General features: G+C 34.2%; 1 non-coding gene across 1 annotated transcript; it reads right to left on the bottom strand.

The window, feature by feature from the left end:
* Positions 1 to 375: 375 nt before the first annotated feature.
* LOC141510541 (U6 spliceosomal RNA) lies at positions 376 to 479 on the bottom strand. The gene has a single exon (XR_012475009.1). It is a non-coding gene; the product is annotated as a U6 spliceosomal RNA (small nuclear RNA).
* Positions 480 to 7733: the final 7254 nt, after the last annotated feature.

The following is a 7733-nucleotide window of genomic DNA, read 5'->3' as shown; positions in this document are numbered from 1 at the left end:
AGATTTTACAATAATTCATATTACATTTAACCTAATTAGATTTGTCCTAGTGCTCTAGCTCATTAGATTATTTTGGATCCTGCACCTGTTAAGTATTAGCTGATTCTTCTAATTTTGAGTCATCTAAAAATTGGGTAGGTATACCTATACTATCTATGCTGTTATCTAAATTATTGATGAATGTACATGTTAAAGAACATGTTGAAGTTAAGGGCAATTAGGTGGTGCAGATCATAGAGCACTGGTCTTGAGGACAGTGAATTCAGCCTCATACACTTGACTCTTACTAGCTGTGTGATCTTGGGCAAGTCATATAATTCTGACTGCCTCACCTCCAGGTTCATCCCCAGACATCCTGATTCATATCTGGCCACTGGACGCAGATGATTCTTCATGAATTTGCATGTCATCTTTTCACAGGGGTCATGCTAATCTCTGTATCATTCCAATTTTAGTATATGTGCTGTCAAAATGAGCACGACCCAGATGATTCTGTAGGAAAAAGTGAGGCTGGTGACTTAGGACAGCACCCCCATCACTCAAATATAATTCATGTTTCTGTCATGGCATCCCCTCCCTGATATTGTGGTCTTCTTTGAAAATGAAGGACAAACATTATTATTGTTAAAGAGCACAGGACCAAGGACAAGTACCTGGAACATTTCATCTATTAAGCGAATTATTTTTTTTTTAGAGAAGGAAAGACTCTTAAATCAAGTCTCAACCTAGATTACAAAGCAATTATCAAAATATTTGGTTTAAGTTAAAAAAGTTGGGAGCTTGATCAGTAGAACTTATTAGGTACAAAACATAAAGAGATAAATATAATAAGTATAGTGCTTTCTAAACCCAAAGAAAGGTGCTATTGCAGGTATAGCTGAGAAAACTGGAAAACGGACTGAGAGAAATGAATTATAAAGCATCATATTACCATATATATATTACACACACACACACACACACACACACACACACACACACACACATATATAAAGTTAAGTTTCAGGGGACAAATTGTTTAGATAAAAAAGAGTGTTTAGGGGTGGCTAGGTGGTGCAGTGGATCGAACACTAGCCTTGGAGTCAGGAGTACCTGAGTTCAAATCCAGCCTCAGACACTTAACAATTGCCTAGCTGTGTGGCTTTGGGCAAGCCACTTAACCCCATTGCCTTGCAAAAACTAAAAAAAACCAAAAACAAACAAAAAGAGTGTTTAGATACATCAAGAAAACAATTAGAAGAGTAAAGAAGAAATTATCTTTCAGATCTATGAATAGGAAGTTAATGATGAGAAAAAGGATAAACATAATCATAGAGAATAAAATGGGCAATACATAATTTTTTTAAAAAAAAATGTGTACCAACAAAGCAAATACAGCTAAAATTAGTAATGAAACCAACATACAGGAAGAAAGTAATCTTTTCATCATTTCTCTTATAAAGGTCTCATACAAAAAATGTAAGAAACATTTCAAATTCATAAGAAAAAGAATAATTCACCCATAGATTAATAGTTAAAGGATCTTAACAGGCAGGTTTTTTTGGCAAGATAATGGGGTTAAGTGGCTTGTCCAAGGCCACACAGCTAGGCAATTGTTAAATGTCTGAGGTCGTATTTGAACTCAGGGACTCCTGACTCCAGGGCTGGTGCTCTAGCCATAGCGCCACCTAACTGCCCCAACAGGCAGTTTTTAAAGGAAGAAAATCAACCTATCAATGACCATATGAAAGAATATTCTAAATGTTAATAACAAAAGTTGTTGGAGCGGGCACAAGAAAATATTTGCAATAATGCATTGTTGGTGGAGCTGTGATTTGGTTCTGGAAAGCAATTTAGAACTTTGTCCAAAAGTCACTAAATTGTTCATGCCCTTTCCCAGTCATACCAGAACCCAATGTCTTTGAGAATGAAGGACAAACATCATCATCAGTCTTATTCCACCAAAGATAAAAGAAAAAGGCAAGAACTCACATGCATAAAAATATTTATAGTAACCCTTTTAGAGTTATTTTTTGTACCAAACAAGTACAATCCTTCTTCTATACAATAAATATTACAATATTAGAAGACAACTGTCATGTTCTTGGCCCCTTAGTCTTCTCCAGATGAAACAAATTTCATCTTCTCCAGATGTAAAAGAATTGGAAATTAAGGAGGCAAACAGCAGGCAAGGAAGTAAAACATTAAACAAATTATAGTATATGTTTGTAATATAATATTACTGCTCAGTTAGAAATTATGTAAAGGTCAGTTTCAGAGAAATTTGGGAAAGTTGTATGAACAGATGTAGAGTGAAATAAGCAGAAGCAGTGGAACAATTTATGTAATAGCAACAATATAAAACAAACCAGACTTTTAAAGACTAATGTGATGACCAAACAGGATTTCAGAGGACTCATGATGGAATATTCTAATTATCTTCTGATAGATGATGAACTCAAGATGCAAAATGAGTTATACATTTTCAGATATGGAAAATATGGGCAATTGTTTTGCTTAAGTGGGCATGAGTTACAATGTCTTTGTTTTTCCTTTTTCTTTTTTTTCCCATTGGGCAAAGATGGGATGGAAATGGGATAGGGATAGGGAAAAGAAGAAAAAGAAAGCTAGAAGAAAGAAAGAAGGGATAGAGGGAAGGAAGGGAAGAGAACACAAGGAAAAAAATAAGGAAGGTAGGAAGAAATAAAGAAAGCAAAAGAGGGAGAAAAGATAAAAGGAAGGAAAGGAAAAAAGAAGGGGAAAAAAGAGAAAGAAAAGAAAAAAGAAAAGTTTATTGAAACATTTTTTTCAAAAATGTGTGGAACAGAAGGATCTGTAAGAATCATAGTTGATTTAGTTTTGAAAGTTACATTTTGAATATATTAATACATGTTACTGTATATATTTGCACACAAATTTGTAAGCAAAATAAATTTGAATTTATATATTATTACATTTATGTATATATATGTTTATATATACATACATATTTATGTAAACAAGCAGTATATTATAGTTATATCCAAAGTTTTATGCTGAAATTTTCTTGGTTCTTCTATGCAATAGAAAAGTGTTTTTATTAAGTTCAGAAGAAAAATATTATTAATTTAAAAGCATATTTTAATATAACCACACTCCTATTTGTGTTTGACCACTCAATTAATTATGAATCCACTTAGCTGTATTATCATCTGATTACATCACTCTAACATTCTGTACAAAGGACTTCATTAAATGCTTTCCTGAATTGTGAATGATCACTATGTGCACAGTCCCTGTTTTAAGCATTCCATCAGAAAAAGGAAACAAGGTTGGTTTAGTATGACCTGTTTTTGATGAAGCTAAGCTGACTTTTTGTGATCATCACTTCCTTTTCTAGAAGCTCAGTAATCATGATTCCTTTAATAGTTTTCTTTAGAATTTTGTTAGAAACTCACACAAATCCATTAATCAAGGTTTTACAGATTCCATTATATGTCCTTTCTGGAAAATTGGCACAGGATTTGCCCTTTCTTCTCTTGACCAATGGCACTTCTCCTGTTCTCCACTGTCTTTCAGTCATCACTGACAATGGCTCAATAGTAATACCAGTATTCATTTCGGTATTTTGAGTTGGAGATTGAATTTATCACAGGCAGTTAGTTATCTTCTTCCTGTATTTTTACTTATTTCAGTTTCCTTCCAACAATAGATATTATAATTCTGTCTCTCTGTGTATCCCCAAAATTTAGCACAAGGATTGGTACCTAGTAGAAATTAATCAACTGATTGATACTGTCCTTTTCAGAACAAAGATTTTCATCTGAGGAAACAACAGCTGAAACAACAACAAATTCTGAGTTTCCATTGTTTGTTATCATCCCATTCCCTTCAGTTTTGCAGTCTTTGACAACCTCAGCTCTCCTGCCTGACAATGTTCTTACAAGCTCATGCTCCACTTTGCATTCATCCTCCATAACATGCTCTTCTTTTCTTGGGTTTCAAGTCAAAAGACTGTCATATGAAATAGCATGAGAGACTTGGACTCAAGAAGTCTCTTATTTAAATGCCACTTCACTATCCACAAAATTACTCAGAAAGCATTTAGTTGTTTAGAGCATATTTCCTCAACTGAAAAATGGAAATAATATACTTCTGCTATTTACTTCATGGGGTTATTATGAGGCAAGGATGTTGTAAGCCACAAAGTGTTATATAAATGCAAGTGGTTATGTATTTTAAAATTGCAAAGTTGACCAATGAGTTTAGTGCATCTTCACTTTGGTCTCTTTGCATAATTGTTCCTCTTTCTACTTCTTAGAATTGTCTTTGAGTCTTCAAAATGTCATTGTAAGGAGGTGTCTCTTGGTTTTTTAATGCCATTTTATTTTTTCAATTACACATAAACATTTTTTAACATTAATTTTTAAAATGTTGTGTTTCAAAACCTCCCTCCTTCCCATCTTTCCCCTTTCAAAAGCAAGCAATTTGACATAATTTGTGCAGTATTGCAAACTATATTTCTATGTTAGTTATATGAAAGAAAACTCTGGCAAAAACATGAAAAAAATAAAGGAAAAAATAGTATACCTGGATCTGCATTCAGACTCATTAAATTCTTTCTTTGGAAATGGGTCTGTTGGAATTGTCTTGAATTAATGTCTTTATCACAATAGCTGTTTTTTTTGGTTTTTGCAAGGCAAATGGGGTTAAGTGGCTTGCCCAAGGCCACACAGCTAGGTAATTATTAAGTGTCTGAGACCGAATTTGAACCCAAGTACTCCTGACTCCAAGGCTGGTGCTTTATCCACTATGCCACCTAGCTGCCCCTAGCTAAGTCTTTTTCAATTAATCATCACTGCAATATTATTGTCTCTATATACAATATTTTCCTGCTTCTGCTCACTTTGTATCAGTTCATGTAAGTCATTCCAGATATTTCTGGAAGTATCATTTTTTAAAACACAAAAGTATTCCATCATACTCATAAACAATAACTTGCTCAGATATTTCCCAAGTGTTGAGGAACAATTTCCAATTCTTTGTCAACATTAAAAATTTTTATCTCCCTTAGATACAGATCTAGCAGTGGTATTTCTGGGGTCAAAGGTCAGGCAAAGTTTTATACCCCTTTGGTATAGTTCCTAATTGCTCTCTAGAATGATTTGATCAGTTCACAACTCCACCAACATTGCATTAATGTCCCAATTTTCTCCCATCCCTTCAAAGTTTGTCTTTTTCTTTTTTTTGTTAGATTAGTCAATCTGATTTCATCTCTTTTAGACTGACTTTTCCTGTAGAATTTTGATCTATAGAATCCTACCTATCCTTTGTCTGAACCCTAAGAAATATGCTTTCCAAGACCACATCCAATATTCTTATCTTACAAAAAAGATGTAATTACTCTTTGGCAAGAGTTCCATCAATTCTACTTTGGCAACGTTTTTCTCCTTGATGGAAATATTGAATGTCAATTCTTCTCATTGGTCTCTGCCCCACCTTTTGAAAAATTAAATGAATACTAAAGCAAATCAGAAAATTATTAACTGTTCCCTTTAGCAGAGAAAGACAGAAAGAGAAACAGAGACAAAGAGATAGAGAAATAGAGAGAAACAGAGATAGAAATTTCTGAAAGATCCTGATACAATTGGAGAACCATCATATCATGTCTCCATGACATTTGTGTGATCTGTTTCCCAAATGCCTTAGCTGTTTCCTTTTTGTCCAATTGTCCAATATATTGAGAATAATGCTTCTGTTTCTATACCTACTGATTTTTGCCCAAATATTCTCCATACCTTCTCCTTACCTACATATCACATTCCCAAATTTTCCCTCTTGAATGTGTCTTTTTACATATGTTTTGGAATTGGAGGAAGTAGTTAAATCTGTCCAGATATTCATCTCCAGAAACACTGCTGCTCTCTCCCACCTCACTTTACTTACAAAAAAAATCATAATTTTTCAGAGTCATTTTTCTACTACTAGGACCCATTACACCAAATCTCAATGACACTCATCAAATCACATTAAACTTGGTGTTCCTGTATTTATCTCACCTTTGGGTATAATGTAGTATATCATCTCTCCCTCAGGAGCTGGACAGCATCCTTTATCATAGTCTTCTAAAATCATGGTCATTGATCTGCATATTTATAAGACTTTCAAAATTGTCTTTTCAATATTGATACTATAGTTCTAATTGTTTTCCTTCAGAGGAAAGTGAGTAGAGAGGGATTCCTTTAATGTCTTTACTTTGTTTTCTGGGACATCTCTGTTTTTACTCAGCTATGGCAGACTGATAAATGTTGCTCACTTTACATGTCACTTTCAAAATTACTTTGTTCTTCATGTTTTTAAGTTATCAGATCCACATCTGTAGCTCTTGTGTCCAACTTTCCACAAGAATTCTTAGGTTCCTGGAAAGTACCTCAGAATATAGACCCTAAATTTTACATTTTAAGGCCCTTTCCATATCAAACATTCTAAATTTTCTAAGGCTACTTCCAACTGTGATATTATATAACTCAATAACTAGGGTAATAATTAAATGGGCTTTAAATAAGAAATGATTTAATATTTTAAATTAGAAAAGGAAGTACTATGAGTTGTCATGCCAGAGACCAGCTGCAGGACTAAACCTTTATTTTTGAAAAATCATTTTATAAACAATAGCTGTCTGGCACCAAACTGGAACCTTTGCCAACTCTGCCTCTCTTAGGAATTCTTCCTATGACTTCATACTGTTACATTGTCAAAAGATCTCAATTTGTAAGGGTGTGACTTACTTAGCAAGTTAACACTTGATGTTGTTTCTATAAAGTGCTCCCTCCAAGGAACAAGATCAAGCAGGAGTGAGAATGATAGCGTGGGAACATTTTGGTTCCTTGGATTTAGTCACCTGGATTGTTCAATCTGAGATCTGCATTTTGGTGCATAAAGCTGAAGCATCATCTTGTTGGAAATGAGAAGATTTGATGTACCAGATTCAACTCAATGTGACAAACATTTATGGAGCATCTGTGATGTGTAGTATATACTATACAAAAAAAGAGGAAACACAGAAGTAGAAAGAAATACAATCAAGGTCTTTATAGTCATAAGATCATAGACTCAAATCTAAAAGAGATTTTAGAGGTCAAGTTCTACCCCCTCATTTTATAAATGAGGAAACTGAGACCCAGAAATATTAAGTGACTTGTCAGGGTCACACAACTTTTGTGTCTGAGTCATGATTCAATCTCGTGTCTTTCTGAGTTCAAATCCAGTGCTCTCTCCACTGTACCACTAGCAGTCTATTGGAAGAGGGATGAGTCAAGTACATAAATAACTTTAATAGAAGTTATGATGGAGGGAAAGTTTATTATTGTGTTGAATAGTTAATTGCACATGTCTTTTCTTTTCTTCTCTTTTTTTTTGTTGAAGCAAACACCTAGATCACACAGCAGTAAGTATCTGAGGTCAGTTTTAAACTCATATCCTCTTGATTCCCAGATGGTGGACTATCCACTGTACAACTTAGATGCCTCTGTGTGCATTTTTCTTCTCGCTTATAAACTTCATGAAGGTAGAGGTGATGCATATCCTCTTGACAAATTGTGAGTTCCATGAAGGCAAAGTACATATGTCTAGTAGTCAGTAGTCTACTATATTATAAGGTCTTTAAGAGCAGAGATCTGCTAAACTAAACTAAAACTCCATTAGGATAAGAACTGCCTCTTATTTCACCTTGTACTCCCCACTCTTTACAAAAATATTTTCCAGATTCCAGTGCT

Source organism: Macrotis lagotis, chromosome 1 (assembly GCF_037893015.1).
Source record: "Macrotis lagotis isolate mMagLag1 chromosome 1, bilby.v1.9.chrom.fasta, whole genome shotgun sequence".
Classification (NCBI taxonomy): domain Eukaryota; kingdom Metazoa; phylum Chordata; class Mammalia; order Peramelemorphia; family Peramelidae; genus Macrotis; species Macrotis lagotis.
This window is presented reverse-complemented; position numbering and strand designations above follow the sequence as displayed.